This window comes from Xiphophorus couchianus, chromosome 12, assembly GCF_001444195.1.
Source record: "Xiphophorus couchianus chromosome 12, X_couchianus-1.0, whole genome shotgun sequence".
NCBI classification, from domain to species: domain Eukaryota; kingdom Metazoa; phylum Chordata; class Actinopteri; order Cyprinodontiformes; family Poeciliidae; genus Xiphophorus; species Xiphophorus couchianus.
The window spans coordinates 27498876-27520651 of record NC_040239.1 but is presented as its reverse complement, the minus strand read 5'-3'; the positions used below and the strand labels follow the sequence as shown (position 1 = coordinate 27520651).

Here is a 21776-nt window from a genome sequence, read left to right as displayed (position 1 = left end):
GCTTCATACTGAATCCAACAGGTTCTATAGCTCGTGATGTTCGTAACTGGAAAAAATAGAAATTTAGGTGCTGCTTAACATCCATATTTTATTTAATCCTTTTTCTTTGAACCGTCTCATTGAGTTTGGGATTTCAACATGGGGAATACGTGCAAACGCATGCACATGCATCAAAAGACACTTATAAATGCAAATTAATGTCTTTGTTTTTCTTAAAAGGGAGACAGCCGTTATTAAATACATATAGGTCAATAGGAAGCTATCTGTTTCAGATGTTTTTTTCTTTCTGTTTCAAATGTTAATACTGCTAATGAATTCAAACGCATTACAGCAGGAGGGATAAGTGGGTCAGGACTCAGGGAAGTGTATGCGTAATTTAGAGAAAATGGCAGTTTCTAAGTGGAGACAAATAAGTGAAGCCACAAGGAAGTCATTGTGTGCACAGTAAAGGCAATGAAACCACATCAGTCAGTATTTTAGCTGCTGCTCATGCCATCTGTCTAACTTCTTCTAACTTCTAAGGCAGAGTCGTGCAAAGAAAAACGAAAAAGGGAACAAGTGTCTCTGCAGCACAGAATAAATCTGAATTGCAATTAAGTTTCTCAAGTTGCAGCTAACTACAGGTGACAGACTTCAAACGTTCAATTACGCAGCCGAGTCTGTCTTTAGATATGATGGACCAGAACAAATGTCCTCTGCCACTGTGCTCTAAAACACACTGTAATCTGTGAAAAGAAGAGGGAAAGAAATCTGTTTCCCTCACCTGATTCAGAAGTGTGAATTATTAAAATTAGAGTGCAGTCCCTAGAGGAAATTAAACTTTTAATATATTGGGGGGTGGAGGGGGAAAGACAAATCCTACGAGGTGCTTCAGCAATAAGGAATAGCTCTCCCACGAAGAGATAAAGACAGAGAAGTCTTGAGCTGGCAAGACAAAGAAATTTAAAAATAGTGGAGAAGAAAAAGAAGAAGAAAAAAGGAAATGTAATTACCTCAGTGATGAACTGAACAATGTGATTGAAGAAGGCATGAGGTGCAGAGAGAGAAAAGCGGGCTGTACCTTTGATGGCAGTCCCCTCAGACCACAGGCAGGCTGAGGACAGCTGGAGCCCTGCTGGAGTTGAGACGTTTGTTCGGTCTGCCGCGGGAGATCTGCAGATTAAAAACAACAAAGAAAACATGGTCAAACTTTTCCGCCAGCCCACTGACAGCGTATACTTAACATAAAGCTCTTGTGTAACGTAGAGACAAATAGTCGCAAGATTCACTGCTAGTTCACGCTCTCCATGAGACGCTGTCAAGATTGTCTGGCAATACTTGAATGAATACAGCAGCTCTTGGTTTTAAGACCCACTATACTAATGTATCTGTTATCTGTGTGTGTATTTACTAGTTTTTGTAGACAACACATTGCTAGCTAGCCTGGCTATTGGGTTCCTACGCAGTTCCACTGTGCCGTTTCAGAATTGTAGATTGGCAATGCTCTAGGAGGAAGTGAAAGAAGGCTTTTAGTTCGTGTTGGCCACGTTTTAAAATATTGAGCAATTAAAATCAGACCAAAAGGAATGTTTAAGACATTTTATTGCTTTTAAGTTTTTTTTTTTACTGCGGGCACAACCTCCGGTTAGCTCGATAGCATAGCTTCCTTCAAGTCATGGCAAACATTAGTGATGGGAAAATTTCAGACTTCAGACAATAGCCAAGTGTCCAGGTCCTTCTGTAGAAAGCATAGATTAAGCTCTTACCAGGCTAGCTACCCAACTGCACTGGTAGTTTGTTACCATCATTCAAATGACAGTGATCAACAAACAAAGTAGACCCCAAATTAAACAACTGGCAGGAGAGGAGAAACCAGAAGGATGGTTGTTCTGGGAAAATGTGAGAAAACTGTAACTACAAACATTTATCACTTAGATGGAAAGAACTAGGTGGATGTTTGAACTTTAGATTCGTCATTGAAATGTTGGGAACCAAAAATTGTTTAAATATGCGAAAGTGAATGTTGGCAACATCCCATTGAATGGCATGGAAAATGAACTGTTGAAGGTCTTGAAGGCCATGTTCCGTTATGCGTTACATGCTTAATTAAATGCTGACAGTAGCTGTGTGTCCATTTGCCGTATAGTTGGACAAATTGGAATTACAAAAATTAATTTTTTTTGGTAAAAAGTTTTTGAGTTGGGATGAGGAAGTTTTTTGGCTCTATCGAAATTGGTTCATTTTGCAAATCTGCAATGTAAACCACGTTTTTCGCAAGTCATGAGTCATGTGATCAACAACTGCATGTTGCTACTTGAAAACACAAAGAAGACGACAGGAAGTGGTAGGATGACGATGGAGCAGCATGTTTATTAAATATCGCGTGAATTAACTTATTCACGTTCGATTTTAATTGCGTTTCTTATTTAATGGAAACCCCACAAATGCAAAATTGTGTTTCTTTTATTTATTTATTTTTTTACAAAGTTTTGTGCACTTTTGTAGTGGAAATGCAGCGACTGATGCAGAGGTTTATAAAAGTAGAGTTTGCATGAAGTACTATGAAACTCAGAGACTGGACTCATTCCAATAGAGCAGAAACCCACTTTGGCTCCGATTAGCTTTTACTCCGACTACCTACTGAGCTACACCTGCTGCTTATAACCTCACCAACAAGCCCTACATTAAATAATATGAGTCATCCTTTCAACTCCACTTCACTTGCACCTCGACTAAAATTTTATCATTTTTGTGTCATTTCAACTAATGGATGTCTTTTTGACTCGGCGCATGGCCTGCAGCCACTGCAACATTCAGTGATGAGTCGGAAAATGAAAGTTTTTTTTCCTGTTAAATACAGGAAAAAAAAAAGCAAATCTGAATGTACTGATCAGGCTTTTTTACACATCTTTGTGTAAAATGTGTGACGATAAATGTGTGTGGGGGGGTGCTTTCCAAAGTGGGGTAGCGGGGGCCCTCAGAGCTGGAGAAGATTGGCTTCCAGTCAAATTCATCAAGCTGCTTTGATTCTCAAGCTAGTATAGCATAGCAAGAGTCAAATAGACAAGTTTCTGACAAGAAAAATACCAAAGGAACCATCCAGCTTTGGAGGACACTGCTGGAAAAACTCTACAACTTAAATCAAAGGTATGAGGCAGTATTTATGCTACACAAATATGGAGTAAATAATGAAGAGTAAATAAAAGGTTTATGCTTCTTCTTATTTCTTCTCCTTGGTATGTAAAAGTTTGGGAACCCTTGCAGTAGGTGACTGGTGTCAGCTAATGAAAAACTTCATCCCAATTTTTGAGAAAATAAACTTATTTGCCACCTTTTTCACGAGTCTGCAACACGGGAATCATCACCACGACACTGATGTCAGAAATGGTTTTTAATCACTTGTACTTTAAACAAATAGTGTCCAGATATCAACATCCCGAAAAGACAAGACAATAGCAATTAGTTCCTCACTGAATCAAAGAGTCGGAAGGTTCCCAGGCACTTGTCTGATTGTTAGTAAGGAGGCAACACTTACTCGATACACAAAGCAAACCAATTTGTCTGCCTGACCTTCACATTCACACTGAAACACTTGAGAAATGCAAACATCACAAACACAGGGAAAAGATAAAGGCCCTTACTCTGCGTTGCGGGGCAAATTATGTTTGATGAATCATGCCAGGGGATGAATGACTCCATCATCCAATCAGACCTGTCCACAGGCTCTACTCCCTTTGATGGCTGCGGAAACACGAGGCCTGCCAGCTGAACCGCTGGACTGACCGCCCCCATGAAGATGTGACTGATGATGGCTTCAGACTCTCCTGTTCCCACTCTCCCTTGCAGCTCGCCGTTTGCTCATGCTTTCATTTTAATGGGACATAACAGCTGCTTAAAATTTGCTTCACAGCTCAAGAAATGCTTCAAGCCGAGATGACGATCGAGTTCATCGGCAGTTCATCTTACAGCGTTTATTGATGTGAGGAGAAGCGCATCGCGTAGTTTGTTAGTTTCTCAGCAGTAATACACCCACTTTGGATTCCCTTCAGCCTTCAGAAGCGTCTTGATTCTTGCAACAGAGGTGATAAAAAAGACTCCTCATTTGCTGATTGCTTGAGTTTGTGAAGCACTGTCCTGATGAAAGTAGCCAACAGAAGATGGGTACGCCATGGTCATGGTCAGCAATGACACTCAGGTGGGCTGTGGGGTTCAAATGATGCAGATGGGTCCAAATGGGTCAATTTTACTGCTTTTGTTTTTAGACCACCATTTAATTAAGCAGTGTAACTTATCCCATGGTTTTGTTTAACGTCTTCTAGCTCTACTTTGTCGCTTGTAACCGTAGAGTGAGTCAAGTATAAATCATCTGGGATGTGTGATGGGTAGGATCCCCTCATCGCCGTTGCTTGAGCGAAGCAAGGCGGAACCGCATGCACTGCGCTGCAATTGGTACACCTTACTTACTATATTTCTTCAACAGGTTAAACTATACTGTAGTAAGTAGGTTACCACAACTTACTATTGTGTATTTTCAATTGGTTTTCTCCGTGCTGCATGTATTGCACGGAAGCCTGAGCCTGATCTGACCATCAAGCAAATAGTTCTGGTCATAAATCTACACTCTAGCAGCCGGTTTGAGTTAGAAGTTTCAAGCTAACCTTTCTTGTAATGAGTAGCTATTAGAATTAATGCCAACTTTTTATAATTTTGGTCCAGTATGCCTTTTTCCTACCGTTTCTCACTGGATATGTTGTCTTTTTGAAGGCATTTCTTATAGACTGCAGTGATGGCATGTGAAAATCCAAGTACATCTGCAGTTTCTGAACCACTCAGACTGATACGAGCAACCACAGAGTCAGAGTATAATCCACGTGTTGATGCTGGAATTTCAGAAAGTTGTCTTCGGCGCATCTAGTGGCAGCCATGTGATTGGCTGGCTGGTTTGCTATTTGTATGATCAGTCTAATAAACCGGCTAGTGAACGTGAGTACAGTAATTAATAGATAGGCACCTGGTGGCTTAGAGGTACAGCAGGTATGCGATACAAAGTGTTTATTATTCCCCACGCTCCATGTTCGTCACCGCAAGACATTTGACGAAAGAAGAAAAATCTTATTTTTAACTGCAGACGCTTTGGCTCAAAATCTAAAAGACGAACTACTTCACAGAAGTTTCACAAGAACATACTGCCGTTGTAAAATATAAATTTCTGAATAATGAACCTGAAGAGTATTTTGCTATCCTTGACCAGAAGCCTATTGGTGATGAAAGAAAAAAAGAGAGAAAATAGGCTGCATTATCCATTGCTTGACTGTATCTGTGATTTGGATATCTTCTTTTCTCCATATTTATTTTTTATTTTTTGGTCTGTTCACTTGAAGCCCAGATAGGCTGTGAACAGCTCGGGTTTCTGCTGCAAACATCAAAGACGAAGCTAAGCCCGGCTGTTTGCGTTATCTCTCTCTCCGTCTGTGCATTCCTGCCGAGGCCTTGCATGACTCCCGAACAGAGATTATATTGACCCGCCGTCGCAGCCCACAATATTACTCTGATTAGTTCCTGCTTAATTTCTATTTAAAGTGACGCTATGGTTTTGTAATCGTCAGGTCAGCAGCAAGCACAACAAAAAGCCGGCCTGGGAATGAGAAGATTGATGGTCAGTGATGATAAATGAATAAATGATGCGTCTGCTGCCCTCGCATAGCGCTGCTTAACCTCCCGCCTGATCCCGTGGTGCTGACCCGAGGTTAATAACGGTAAATGGTGATTACTTGGGCGGCAGGGAGGGGTTTCATGCGGCTAAAGAGGAATTGGGAAAAGGCCAGTTGTTACACGCTTCCAACGCTTTGCTTAAATACCGGAGGTCGAGATGGAACGAAGACCTGTAATTGAGGAGGAAATGTCGGTAACAAGGCTCCGTTTCAGGGTTCTGCGTTCAACAAAGTACTGTAATGGCAAATGAGGACACAGAAATATAACTTAAATGCCTCAAATGGACAAAAGTATTTCAAATACTCCTCTACAATCAGAATTATTTACGCCGGCCTCTGGAAAACGTCGGCACTCGCCACCGCAGCTGCTAAACCCGTCTCTCTAGTGTGACAGTACGAAGCAGAACCCTCATGCAGTATTTGTGCTCCGTAGCAGCACCTGATACACCACCTGCTGTGTGCTACGCAGACAATTGCATAATTTATCCCACTTCAACCCACACTGTTAGAGGAGGGTCCCAGTGAAATTCTGTGATTAATAATGAATGCCAAGCGAGGCTACGCTAGCGAGCTGACGAACTGAGCGTCTGGGGAACGCTGCACTGATCAAGGCCTCGTCTTGGCCGTCAGAGCCTCTTTGTATTCACAGAGAGAGAGAGAGAAAAAAATGCCATCAGTCATTCGGGCTTCTGATGGTTAGAATAAGCAAGACAGCTTGTTGTCAAAAGCTAATCGTTAGCATATTTTAGGGGCAGAAAACGCATGAGAGTTTGAGATCAAAATAAATTACAAACTGCATTCCCAATCATCTTTCAAAGCAGATAACCTTAAAATCCACTCATCTAGCGACCTCCCTTTAAAACAGAGAAACATTTTTATAAATGGATGATGATATGGCATCTGGAAACACAAAGGGAAATTTCCTATTGCTGTGATCAAAGGGTCCTGAATTTTGAATCTTTGTTTACAGGGAAGTAGCAACACATCTCTCCAACCACAGATACCTCAAGCAGATAGTCAGCAGTCTCTACATGTCATGTGAGAAATTATTTTATCATGCTTTCTATTTATTTTTTACATGTGATACGTCCTCTCAGCTCCAATCATCTGCTGAGAGCTGATGATTTGCATGGTTTAACCCACAACAGCCGGCTGCAGCAGCAATTACGGTTTTCCTTCAAAGAACCTGGAGCATTGATTGCATAAAATAATTTCTTAATGCTAAATGACATGTTTTTATGAGAAAACTAATAGCAGAAGTAACAGCTTGAGTGGTGAGAAAAATAGATGCCCTTGAAATACTTGCAATTTCATGAGAAATGGACAAATTGTGTGTGCTTCTTTTTTTGTCTTTCCCATTTCTACTGCATTTAAACATTCACTAGTATTAGACCTGCGTACTGTAAATACTGCTAGAATTTTTGTTTTTCGAACAACAAAACTTGTCACAGAAAGTCATTATCCACTGTGCCGAATTAAACGCAAATTTGTATTTCCACAGAGAACTTTTAAATACCTCTGTGGGGTGGGTGTTTGTTAGGTCTTCAATCTCTTCTGATTTCCTCCTCACCCACGTAGAAATCTTTGCTAATGAAAACACACATAGGTGACTGTGAGCTTAATGAAAAGTAAGTAAATAATTGAAGCGGCTAACAAGCTAATCAGTTAGTAGTTTAAAAAACCAAAAATCTCAAACAATGTATATATTAGTAGACTGCATTAATAGTCTAAAATTTCACAAGAAGAATGTGGTATATTTGAAGACGTGTTATTCAGCTCGGTTTCTATGTGATGTTACAATCAGGTTACAATCAGTAACCCTATGGAGGTATTTTTGTTCCTTCTACATTTTTTTAGATGTTTAAAATTTTATAAAAGCTTGCATTTACCTCACCGGACAAGAGTCACACGGTGATAGCACTTCACTAAACCAACACATTTTATTCAAGTACACACCTAATAGTTGAAAACATTGGATGGAATAACTGACTCATTTTCTCAGTGAATCATGTTCTCCATATATAAAACGGAACCTGTACTTTTCTGCAGCGGGTGTGGGACACGGAGTACTGACAGAATCCCCTGACGTCTCTGTGTTTCTATGCAATTGTTCACCAGAAAGCGCGATTGATTGATTGGATTTCGTTAAAAATCCAGGCTAATTGAGAATTCCAACAAAACGATTCATTTTTTTGTTAGTCTTCGTAAAACAGGCCCATCATCGAAGCGGGTACACGAGTTTTAGGAATGCTCATACGTCACAGGGAGAGTCGAGACGGAACGGGTAGCAACCCTATTCGTTTGGAGAGGATGAAGAAATTGTTCTACCTCATCAGAACTCTGTGCCTCTGGAGATGTTAATGAAAAGCAAGTGATTGAAAAAAAGCCCTGGAACAGAGAGAAAGACTCCCTGCCAAGACGGAGTGAGGTCCCGGAGAAGTTTGAAGGGTAGAGGGAGGAAAGGAGGGGAAATTGATTGGCTTGTTTGTATTTTGGACCGTGCGCGCTATTAGGCTCTCTCATGCACTTCGGGGAGCGACTTTCAAAGGTAAATTTGTTACCGATTCATTACGGGGAAAATCAGATCCACCAGCTGCATCGTCTGACGCTGTGTCTGCTGTAACAAAGTCAGAAGCGGGAGGGAGATGGTGGGGGATCATCCAGCTTTTGGGTTTTATCCGTCTATAATATCTGACCTTGGTACTCCAGAGGATAGCAGGAGAACACAGGAGAGAATTGTTTTGTTTTCGCTCAGATTAATCTCATCACAGTTCATAGAAATGTGTTTGCCAAGTCAGATGGAAATACATCAATTAAAATCTCATAAAACATGACTGACCTTAGCCTGCTTATTAACACTTACAAAACAAATAAGATAAATAAAAATAAACTCACGAAAAAAGGGAGACATGTAGAGGTTATGTGCAGAAGCAACGGTATGCATTATGCAGTTTGCTGTTTTATCTGTTACAATTCAGAGATGAAATGCAAATTAATTAGTTAGAAGGCTTCCAGTCTCCAGTTGATGGTGAGCATCTTACTTCCTGGTTATCCTTCTGTGTCAGCCCCGGCTCCAGACAAGTTTAACAGGAGGCATCGGCTTATTTTGGGGAGGCAAAATGAACATGTAGCTATAATAATATTACTCAAGTAAAAGAAAAAGGTACAGTGCAGTAAAACTACTCATATAAGTACCTTTTTTCCAAAAAAGTTACTCAATGTAACAAGTACTACTCACTTTTGAACATAAACAACATCAGTAGTCTACAGGCTACTAGTTAACAAGCTTAAGGTACTGTATTGTTATCAGCTAACATTACCTGAACCCAGCAGCTTTACTCAACTCAGTCGGTTAGTTTGTCCAAAGTTCTTCACGTTTTGCTGCCATGATTCTAACACACCTGAGCAGCTCTGCACAGTAGCAGCAGGTCTCCTTTGCTGCCGCACAGGTGTAAACCCAGCGCGAGCGTCGTAGCGCTCATGTTGCGTTTAAAGGCGGCTCGGCAAAAACAGGTCACGACGTGTTACCAACTTCTGAACAGTTTTAATGGCTGAAAAAAAGTGACATAAGGTGCTGATATTGGAAGTGCGGAAGCCCCGACTGTATCAAATCGATATAGGAACAGCAGAGATTTGGCCACTCTGAGGCAAAAACAACAAACAGCTTCCAGTCCAGGGGGTCACGGCTGATTCTGTGGGCGGGCAATGCCCCCCAATGCCCCTCCCCACCCCGCCGGGCCTGGTCTGTGTAATTTTGTTCAACATAGTTAAGACAGACTAACTTCCTACAAAAACATACTGCTTAAGGACATAAATTGGACTGTTTCAACCAACACTGGGTAAGAACCTGTTTAGTTAGACTAGAGGAGAGACTACATTCATTTAGACCTATATAAGGATTTGCTCAGACTTTGCTGATTGTCTTCCATGAAATAAGAAATGGTAGAATGTTGAAATAATGCTGTATAATGATGTTACCGAGTTGTGTTCATGACCTTCACTTTAGAGAATGTGTTAGTTTGAGCTCCAATAAACTGGCTAAACAGTTAGCCTATGCTAGCTATTTTCAGTAACTATTAGACATACAAATTGGTCCTTAAGTCAATGTAGAAAATTATTTAGACAACGTTAACCATATATCGAGTATGAAAATGTACCAGTTAATCACTAAAAGCTTTATTTGACATAAGTACTTTTCAAATCTGGTTAGTTTTAATTCATTTTGCCTGTTGATCTGTAGGCACCAGCCTCCAGTGATGGTGAAGATCATGACACCACAGGTACATGACATGAAAGGTCAGGGGTCAGAAGAGCACCAACGCATCTTTGCTTCTTGACCATGAGCGATGGGAGATGAAGAGACAGATTGGGCAATCAGGGAGCTCCATTAGTCTGTTGTTGTGAAGAAAGAAATTATGGAAAAATTCAAGTTTTGATTTAACATTCTGCCTAAGTTCCAACCTGATGACTGAAAGAAAAAGATCTGGGTACAAAAGGTGGTGGCTGTATGTAGCCTAGGAGACACGTTGTCAGGGGTGACAGATATTTTTTTTATTTTTTGTTGAATATTTCCAAGGTAAATCCTGCTGAAGAAAGACTCTGGGGAAAGACCCAGAACCTTCTGGAAGCACCAGATGTATCACTTCTTTCCTGCATTCTCCGGGAGAATGTCTGGATTTCCCTCCTGGACCTGTTACCCCTCTGATCCAATCTCAGGGAAAGAAAAGAAACAAAGGAAGACAGGAAGGATGGATGCATTTTTGACTTATTCAACTCTGGCCTGGATTGGTCCATATTTGATCTAGATCTAGGTTTATTTTCCTTCTTTCTGCAGGATATTTTAAAAAACAAACAAACAAACAAAAATATGGTAATTAGCAACATGCTATGTCGCTAATAACACGTCAAACTCCAAGACGTCTGTTGTTTAGTTCTGTGTTTGCCGTCTAAAAGACATATTTCCAAATGAGTAATTCTTCTCATTTAACTTAAGAATTAAGCTGCTCAACCTTGATGAAATAAATATCAAGGTTTCTGAAAATCAGCAGCAGCTAAATCAAAAACAAAACATTTTTCTATTTAAAGTTACAAAGACCTTGAATGATAACCAAGTGACAAAACAGAGAAGCTCCCCTTTTAGAACCATGAATGAAAACAGTTGGGTGATAATTGATTACATTGCAGTGATAAGGTTAACATCAAGTTGTTAGAAAAAACAACAACAGAGTAATCTACGTCTATTTATTCACAATTCACAACCAAAGTAATCTATAACAACGGGGTGCAGTCTTTGGCATGCAAACACTTCTGCGGAGACTAAAACAAAATGACAAAATAAAGCTTCGATTTATAATAAGCTGTTGAAGTGGAAAGTATTTCAAATTTATACAGATTTGCTAAAGTGATGCACAACATTCTGGTTAGTAACCATAAACTAAAGGTGACTGCGATGCCTCTCAAGCCGCCTGGCTTTATTGTATTTTGTTTGCAACGAGCCACAGCTCATTACACAAAAATAGACACTTTGTTTATGCCGATTACGGCGTAATTAAGAAGGACATTTTGTTAGCGCTAGCAAGCGGATAAAAACTCCGGGAGGGGGTGGGGGAGTAACAGATGATTAACCGTCGACAAACCCAAAGTCTAATTGCAGTTAAGTGGTGAAAAACAACACCATGGCACAGCCATTCATGCCAAATTGAAAGAGAACAAGATATGTCGGTGTGAGGGTGTGTGCCGGCTGGATGTGAAGGTCACTAGAAGCAACAGCTCTCCTCACAGAGAGAGATTTCATTATTAGAAGAAAAGTGTTCAAAATTCTGGCATCCACATTTACAGTGATGAACCAACAGAAACTTACAGCATCAAAAGCCGCCTGCCAAGAGACCGAATGCGATTTATGTGTCACAAGAAGTACATAAACGTGAAGCAGATAGGAAATAATTCTTAGTTTTCACATTTAATTATTCTGGAAATACAAATCTGAATAGCGCATCATGGATTTCTATTTGCTCTGTTACTCTGTTGCCACCAAATAAAAAAATAATACTAAATAAATAGAGCAGCGGTGTCCAAAGTGTGGCCCGGGGGCCATTTGTGGCCCTTGGACTGACTGTGTGCAGCCCTTCAACAGAAACTCAAGAATGATACAAATTTGTCTCATCCAGCACAGGTGGTTGATGCAAATGGAGACTTGTTATTTTTTCAGGGGAAAATTATTCTGGACATAATTTTTTTTTAATATATGAAAAAGGCCAGAAAGTGTTTATGTTTTTATTACCAAGGTTTTATAAAAAAGTAGAGCCACGATTATCCAGAGACTTTTACTGAGAAGCCGACTTTGCCTCACCCAAATCAGCTTTTATTTAATTTGTTAAACTCAGAGAAATGCAGCAAGCATCCTGAAATAAAGTGACCCAAATCCTGTTCTTATAACTAAAAATCTATTCAATTGAGCAAAAAAGAATTTGAAAACTAGATGTCTTTTTAAACAGCAAACGTGCAGAAATTCTCGTAATATTTTAGCTCTACAATGAACATCATCCATTTCGTACAGAAAGAAAAAAAAAACAGATTTTAAATATTATTATTATTATTATTATTAATTTTCTCGGCTGGCGAGTGCTTTTGACTCTGCAGTTTTGGCATAAAAGTTTGTACAATCTTACGACAGACCGAGAAACACGAACGACGGGTCAAAGAGAGGATTGTGGAGAAGTGTGAAGCAGGGATCTAGTATGAAATGTTGATATTACCCCAAATGCAGAGCAGAAGACAGCAATCTCATATTGCAGGAGAAGAAGAAATATTGAAGGAAATGACACTGGCTTGCGTTTAAAGCTGGGGAGATGACATTAGGATCAGATAAGATCAATCAGGAGAAATCAGAGAAGCCAGGTTAAGAACCAAACCGAGGAGCTGACGGAAAGAGACACAGAGGGGTCCGAACAGGACACAAAATGGATCTTTGGAAAGTAAAAGCTAAAAATGTACTAAAGTGAGAATCTAAACTAAATACAAGAAGAAACTATGAACAACAAAACAAAATCACAAGGAAACGCTAGAAATTTTTATTTATTTTTTATTTTATCTCCTTTTTATATAAGGTGACCTATTATGCAAAAATCAATTTTTGCATGTTGTACTTTCATTTAGGTTTCTACTGCTTCTGAAAACACCCAGCCACTAAAAAAAAAAAAGAAAAGAAACAAACAAAAATAAACAGCCAGTTGTTTTTTTGGCAATTAATTAATGCTTTTTAGTGTCTGGAAAATGAGTCGCTTCAAAAACCTCCTGAAAGTTGAGTCACAATCATCTAGTAACCAACGTTGGACACATTTTCTCAGCTGATTTAACTGCTCTGTGTGTGCTGGACAATGGCTGCTGGGAAAGACAAGCGTTTTGTTAATGACAGAACACTCGCTGCATTCTTGTTGGCTGTGCAGGAGGCTCCAAGTCTGCTTTTCAAAGACGTACATTTGTAAAATTGTGAATCTCTTTGCAGCTATTTTTACGTGCGAGTAAATATTGAGGTGGGGGGCAGGCTAAAGTCTCATTATCAAGGAATGATTTTATGCAAAAAATGTGATAAACATGTTTTATATCCTAACCTGTTCAGTGAAGTGTAGTCGGGCACTTTCAAATAAAACAATGAAGCGAAAAGACTATCATTTTGCTTCAGTTTTACGGGGGGAAAAAATACTATCATGTTAAATCAGATAAAGTACACCAAGCGTTGTGGGTGTAATGTGCCACGTTGTGAAAGTATTCAGAGAAAACAGCTGCACCACTAGACACTACTACAAACCTGCCATCCCCTCCATGCACTCGCCTTCAGTCTTTTTTACGATTTACGTTTTGAAAACACACCAGCTCTTCGGCTCAGCGGCTCCGTTTATGCAAAGCAGACTCGGATCTGTCGAAGCACTGATGAAACTGTACTGGAATACAAACTTTGGAGACTCTGCTCCATTAACTTCCTAACGTTAACGTGAGCCAAGAACAGCCCACACAAGTTCAAACGCAACGCTTGAAAATGTAAATAAAAATACGAGCACAATGCTGAAAAAAAACAATCACTGGAGTTATTTGTGTGCAGCTTTTCACCTCAACAAAGCTACATTCAGGTCGGACGGAGACTAAGGAAGTGGTATGTATGAAGACGTGCAGGCCAGGGCTGTGGCAGGAAGCGGTACGGCTGGGATGAGGGAAGGGGTCGCATGGGAACGCATGACGTCTCAGAGAGAGGAGGCCGTAATCCATCACTCTCAAGGGTTCATCACTGTCTGGCTCTGTTCCTTCACTACTGATGGACAAAGCACACAAGAGACCCATGTCCACTCGCTTCCGCTCATCGCTCAGCCCGAGAGTCAGCTGGATCTAAATGTCACAATCTGAAACTTTTAAGGGACAAATCTGAGTTCAGTGCGATCGTTTGGCCGTTAAAAGCAGTGTCGAGTTTGACCGACCTGTTCCTACAGTCTGTGCAGGTTTGGCACCGACATGCTGCTCAGCCATAACTCACGTCAGCGGCTTTGTGCACAAGTTTCACGAGAGAGGCAAATTAAACCCTTGTTTACCGAATCTAATCGGTAATCCTGGAATATAAAAAGACATTTTTCGAGTGCGGAGCTCCTAATGGCCATTTTCTCCACACACACACACAAAAAGTCTTTTGTAATGATTTGTAATTTTTACACTCTTGAAATTAAAATACATAAAGAAAAAAACTATAACTTATGTTGTTTTGAAGGATACAACTTTTCTCTGTACAAAATACAATATTATTAAAAAACATTATTTTTAAATTTACAGTAATTTTCGGTTCATCATCATACTACATCATACTGGGGAATAAACACGTCACTGTAATTTGCTTTACAGAATTTTTATGTCTTGATTTCACAGACTATTGATTTTACTGAATTCTTTTTTTTTTTTTAACAGTGGAGCTTTTATTTAATTAAATTTAAAGTTAAATTTGCCTAAATATTACCCAAATCCTAACCTTATGATTGAAAGTAAATTTGTTCAATTTAAGCCCAAAATAATTTGAAAACTAGACGGATCAACCAAACAATCTATCAATTTTATTTATAAAGCACCCTCATACTAAAAGCAGCTCAAAGTGCCGTTTTCTCCACCAAAATGGCTACAGTCGACAGAGCCCAAAAGTTGTCCTTTGTAACGGTTTGTAATTATCCATTGGTGCACATTGTGGCTGATGTCTGCAGCTTCCCCAGGAAGGAGAGAAAAGACTGTTTCTCATTCCGTTTGATCGGCATCACGTGACAAACCCAGATCTGAGCTGACAAACAACTGATCATTAAAGAGAGCAGAGGATCCAGAAGCAAAGAGAGGTCAATAATGGGAAGGCAGAGAGAAGACAGCCTTAATTCCAGCTGCCGACATTCTGAGACTTTGACGGGAAAGACCTGAGACGCTCCGTTGAGAAACTTCAGTGTGACTCAAATTCATCCTAAAGTTTAACAGTTGACAACAAATATGAGGAGAGATGAGAAGTAATTTGCAGCAAAAAAAAAACAACAAAAAATCAGTCAAATGTCTTTCTGGGAAATTGTCAGCGAGACGGATCAAAACGTATTCCTCTGTACTCTGGCATTACAGTGAGAGCTATCGGTTGTAAAAAAAAAAAAAAAAACGCTCTTGCCTCCACAATTCATTTGTAGAAGTGGCCGAAGCCCCAAAGCACAAGTCTACCTTATTCAGAAAAGATTCCAAGTGTCACACTTTGCGAAGGAGAGAGGATGATTTAAGGTATTGGAGGGAACAAAAGCTCCTTACTGGTAAAACATAGACAGCTGGAAAATACCAAAATAAAAAGTCTATAGGACCAAAGCTCCCCAAGGAGGATTTAGGAATCTTTAGACCATTTTCTTTCCTCATTTCAAAGCAATGTCCTCTTAATCTGCACAAAGCCTGGAAGAATCTCACAGCACCACGTGAGTGATTAAGCAGCGCTTCCACTGCAGGAATAGGATAGCGGTCGGCTCGATGTGGAGCTGCAATTATTATCTCAGACAGAGGAAGAGCGCTAAAGCTTCACAGAAAGAAAAACAGCCACGTAATCTGTATAAATGTTTGAAACGGTTTCCTAATGTCGGGAAAGTGGATTTCAGGATACATCTCAGATGAATTTTTTTTGTGACCAAACCTGTGACTGAACCTGTAGTTATCCATGCTAGTAATCTGTTAATATCTTACAGATTCCCTATAACTGCTTCTGCTTGTATCTTTAACACACCATATGTAACTGACTGGTTGCCTACAAGTCCTCCTATAGGTCGCTGTAAGTATTTCAAGGGATGCAAACAATTATTGGTTTATTAGATTAAAATTAGTTCCAATCAGTCAATTAATTACGTCAGTTTAAACCTTCTTTTAATGTTGTAGTTTGGCTGCCGCCCAGAAGAGGCCGCTGCTAGTCATCCTTAGGCTGAGACAGTTGACACAGAAATAATGATGGCGGGGCCATACCGGAATGGGAAAGAGTCCGGTATGGGATGACAAATGCCCTTTATGCGGTTCAGTTTAGCAATATAAACTCGAGAAGCTCCTTAAATTGCTCTGAAATATAAACACTTGGCGAGTTCCTTAAGTTATCACCTTAATAACGCTCATTCAGCCGAGCTGCATGACGGAGCAGCGTCAACTTCATTACTGTGCTACGAAGGCGAGGACGTGACAGAAAAGCGGACAGCATTATGCAGAAGAATTGTAACATGGTGGTTAATTTTGAAGGTCGCTGTGAGCTAATGCACCTCAAGAAGCCAAGTTTTAACATTCCTTCAAGATCAACAACAGTAGTTCTGTATGAACATCTCTCTGTTCATTGGGAAATGTTCGTCTTATTTTGCTGTTCAGCAAGAGGTTCCTGTTTTGCTGTATTTTATAAATATGTCTAAGTTTATTAATGTGAGGAAACCACAACTGTCTGTTATTCGTTCAGTATTTAACATAGCTGACAAAATAATAGTAAAATATGTTATTGTTTAAATTCTGTATATTATGAAAAATTTAGCACCAGGAACACAAGAGAAAACTCAGTTTTTTAAAGAAAATTCACACTTAATTAGTAATTAGATCAAGATCAACCAACTTTATATTAACTCAATCGATAACTTCCATCCCTAGACAGCCTGTATGTACCCAGCAGTAAATTATCTATTGGTTTTTACTTCACAGGTGTTGCTGTGTTTTGTAGGTACCCCATTAGTAATCCTGTAGCGAGCCATAAAAACTTTGTAGGGAACCTGTAAGTCACTTTGTAAGGAGCTCAGTAGGAACCAATAGATACCCTGTTAAGAACCAAGTAGGTACTGTGAAATTACCGTCACATTCAAGCTGTAAGTACCCATAGACACACAAGTGATCCACAAGGTCATGTCTTGCTACCAAAATAGTTTCTTTATCTCAGTGTACGCACGAGTCAGCACTTTACCATCAAACAATGTCGTAATCTGTTTAAAATGTATATGTGTATGCTTCTCCAAGAACTTTTCTTACTTTCTTTCTGCTGTTTTTTTGGGACCGTTTTTGTTCCAAAACACATTTTTCAAGTAGATGGACAATTAGAAATCTATAATAGCCATTCTCCTCACTGTAGACGCCCAGCAGCTACTGACAGACAAGGAAACGCTGAATGATTACCTAGAGAACAGAGTGGAGCATTTAGCAGTTAAAGAGCCAATTATGTCCTCAAGGAACCCGAGAAAGTCAAAAGAGAGCGAGAGTATACATCAACATTAAAGCCTAAATAACTTATATTTTACTGTCATTCCTGCACTTTATATTCTATATTTATATTTATATTCATATTTTATACTGTATTTTATTTTATTCTGGAGTAACCTCACAACATTGAAAGCTCAAAACACTGTCCTGAGCCGTATGCAACGAAATTTCGTTCTGTATACACCCTGTGCATGCAAAATGACAATAAAGTCAGTCTAAGTCTAACCTGCTTCCTGTTTTAGCATGGATGCTAACAGCTCATTGACTGATGAGGGTAAACGCTGACATGTTATGGCGTAAAAAAGAAGATATAAAGTTACTTCAAAGCTCAACAGAAGCAGTTCGGGTTTTCATTGAAAGCTTTCACACAAAAAAAGCAGTTTCAGGATTGAGCTAAACCTGACAGAAGTGTGAACAACACACATCATCATTCATCATGTAAATGACTCTTGCTCCTCTTAACCTCCTACTATTCTTGTAAAGCATCATTTAAATGAGCTAATGCCTCCTTTGGTCCATGCATCTCTGTTGTAGCATTACCCCCCACCTGCTTGGACATTTTCCTTCCCTTCTCCTCTGGAGATGTCGATGCCATCAGTAAGCACACCTGCACCTCATCTGTTCCTGTCGATGGAAAAGCCATTTCAAACTTCATGAAGCACCCTGGTCTACCCTGACGTTGATGTAAGAAAACATTGGTTTCTGAAAACAGATGATCGACTGATGCTTACATGTTTTGCTGTCTGTAGCTAAATGTACTATTGGTACACAGCTGCCTTTTGACGCCAGAGTAAAAATCGATCGGGCGTCATAACGAACAGCTTTAATGTCGCGGCTGCTGTCTTCTCGGCTACATGCGACCGTTTGTTAAGCGGCCCGGGCGACAACAGGAGAATGGCGCTGTGATGAGCCGGCCTGAGCCCTGCTGCAGCGAGCGTGCTCGGCCACTGATAACAGGGCCCAGAGCTGCAAAGGAGAGAATCCCATTACAAATAGCTGCATTAGGTCTGTCAGATTGTGCAGCTGAGGCGGTACATCTCCATTGACCCCGCACTGCCACGGCGCCCCCGTGGGGTCGGAGCGCTGCCCCCTTCTGGGACAAAATGGACCTCAGCACTTTTAAAGAGAAGGGGGAGGGAGGAAGGTTGCACTCAGGAGGCATGGGTGTGAATACAAACACAAGCAGACACGCACTAGGTAAATACCTTTACTATACCGAGTCATGCTGTGAGATGCAATTTTTAAGATGCACAAATTAATACACGAGCAAACTGATGTCGTTACACCACTGGCCAGGCTCCAAATAGGTTTAAGGAATCGTTCAGGTGAAGTGAGGTTCTGTTGCATATAATGTTACTGCCCTTGGTGTGCTCATATATGAAGCCAGATAATCCAGAAATAAACATTACATTTTGTCAAATGTCATCAAAATCACCAAGCAAATACACATGAAATGTGTTGATCAATGTTACACTTCCTGTTGATCAAAGGCAGCTCCAAACAGGTTAGTTTATCCCTTTACTTAAAGCTGCTAACTTTTTATAATTTTTTATTTTTTATTACATTTTTGTTGAAGCTGTCACTTTGTCATGAAGGTATAATAGGCAGATCAAATCAAGCTTTTTTATTAAATAAAAAATCAAATCAAGCTCCTCTGCCTTTTCCAGTGCCAACTAGAAACAACCAATCAGAGCCGGGAGGCGGGTCTTAGCGCTGTCAGTCAACCTGTCATGAATGCCAAAGATGGTTCAAAGTAAACATTTAATTTAAATTTCCAAAGATGTTGAACAACAGAAATTATTTTGTCTGAACGTCCATTAAGATACCGAACATCATGACTGAAGGTAAAACATTACTAGAGCTGAGCAGTGGTCCCCAACCCCCCGGCCACGGACCGGTACCGGTCCGGGCCGGGGGGTACCGGGCCGCACAAGACCGGGCCGCACAAGAAATAATTAAATATTTCTGTCTTATGTATTATTTGAGTCTGGAGGATCTTTTATGAGGCGCTGCATTTTGAAAATCCTTTAACCGGATTCTCTCGGTTACGTCTTGTGCGCCAACATTGACCCACAAGCAGAAAAATGAGTCAGAAACAGATCAGATTCTTTGGAAAGTTTCTTTGCGAGGGGAAAAAGGTCCAGAGAAGAGACAGGAGAATGGATTTATCCCGGTAGGTGATTCCCACAGTCCAAGCTCTGCATGATATGGTGACCGGATGTTAATGAGGGAATGAAGCTTCAAACTGCTTCTCCACTAGAGACCAAGAACCCTGAGCATCAGCAACACTTCGAGTGTCATTGTCTCTCATCTCTCCCAGATGGACCGTCTCTTTGCAGAGAAACAAGCTCAGGGCTCCATTAGTCTTTATCGTGAGTTAAAATTTTCACGAAAGTAAAATGTTCGTTTTTGTGGCGCATCTGTATCTTATTTTGGAGGTACATGTAAACGTTACCATAGCGACCAGAGTCAGAGAGCGTTAGGGCAGTGAAAGGAGTAGAGCTTGTGAGTTTTAGGTCTGGTTCACACGGCACGATTTAAAGATTGTCGGCCGATTTTCCAAACCTCTGTGACCACAGAGCCGATAAAAGTCCAACAGGTTCGGTTGGTTCGTGTCTCCAGCCACAAACAGGAGCAACACACCACAGAACCATTCAAGTCACGAACATCCTGATTCCAGAAGAAAATCCAGTAAAACCCCCAACATACCATACATGAATTTAGAATAATCAAACACGGATTGAGATGTAGAAGCAGTAGTGATAGTTTGTGGCTCATTTTAAGCGATGAAAGACGAAACAAAATTAAAAAGGTGTTTGATAAAAGACGGCGGGAGCAGCTGCTCTACTTGCTGCACTATGATTTGCAACGCCGCCGTTTCTTCCACCTGCAGAATGAGAACGATGTAACCGACAGGAACTGCAGGAAGAGGAGGAGGAGGAAATGAGGCGCTGCATAAGTGGTATTGATTGAACTGGTCCTTGTCAGCCCTCATTTATAAACAAGGCTAACCTGCCACATGTTTATGGAGGACTGGTCACCCTGACAATAAGCGATGCTGGTGTGAATCCCGGTGACACTGGTGAAATGCACTTCAATGAGGTCAGCATTAAACGGGAGTAAACAGAGCAAAAAAAAAAAAAAACAGAGCTGAAGTTGCTGCAATACTGTTTCCTAACTCCCTATGGATGCTGGGATGTCTAATAAATGTATGTTATAGGCTACATGTCAAAATGTGAGAAAATTAAAATTTTGTGACGTACCAAGTGCTTTATTGTCTTTTAAAGTCCAGCATGCATTTTGATTCTGATTCACATGAATTCTGAATAGCGCATGTATGTTAGGATCAAGTATGTGGAAAGGTTCTGATGTCCTGCTGCATCAGAGGGGGGGGGGTTAATTTTAACTGTGATATCTGTGTTATTTTAGTTGTTTCTTTCGTATGTAAAGATCAACTGTCCAGGATGAGTGATCAAAATTTATTTAAGTTACTAGCCCAATTAATCGGTCAGAAAGGCAACTCACCTGCAAGTTTATATGTTTGCAAAATGTAAGGTATGAGTAAATAAAGTGATTATTGGGTTATGTCACCACTTCAGTAATACTGTGGTATACCTGACATCTAACTCTGACATGTTAAAAAAAAAAATCCACTGCGCTCTGGCTTAGCTGGAAATCAAATTAGCTATATAAGTTGCAGTCTTGAAAAAAATAGGATTTTTACTGATGGAAACGTTGAGTTGCTTAGTTGGCGAGGAAATACAGCACAGAACCATGAAGACTCCATGAAGCTGATTTTCATCTTTACCTGTGTTTGCACACACACACGATGTACAGATGGATTAGAAAAGAGAATCCCCTTTTTTGTGCTGCAAATGTCAGCGAAACGGTGCCTCCAGATTCAAGATAACGTGACATTAAATTCTCAAAGAGCAGACGGATCCGATCGCAGCGGCTGAATCATATGTGTGCGATGACAAAGATAGAGTTCAAAGACAGATTTTTTAAAAATGGATACGGGCTTTGATCTCTGTATTGAATTCAGCCTAATTAGAACAAAGATAGATATGCTTCGCGCTATCCAAAAACAGGCACACAACAAGCTCAGAAATGTGTGATTATTGCTCCCTTGCATCGCTAAAAGCGGGTGGAGGGGAGAAGACATGAGGAGGTGGAGGGCAAATTCAGCATCACAAGCCATCAGTTGTGCACAGATGCCCAGCAGGGTAACGCAGGAGTCAAAGCAGCATTTTTTATTTAGGAAGGGCAATTAAATTCAAGGGAAAGAAAGCAAACAAGAACATGAACAAATGATCCGTGTTGAGTGTTCCT

The 21776-nt window shown here is 40.3% G+C and overlaps 1 protein-coding gene across 8 annotated transcripts in view; it reads right to left on the bottom strand.

Annotated features, from left to right (window-relative positions):
• Nucleotides 1-21776, bottom strand: part of arvcfb (ARVCF delta catenin family member b) — a 243058-nt gene that overhangs the window by 145163 nt on the left and 76119 nt on the right. For all 8 annotated transcript variants that reach the window (XM_028033129.1, XM_028033135.1, XM_028033134.1 and 5 more), the window contains exon 3: nucleotides 1061-1152. The gene's annotated coding sequence lies outside the window, so the exon portion shown is untranslated. The remainder of the gene's footprint in view (nucleotides 1-1060; nucleotides 1153-21776) is intronic.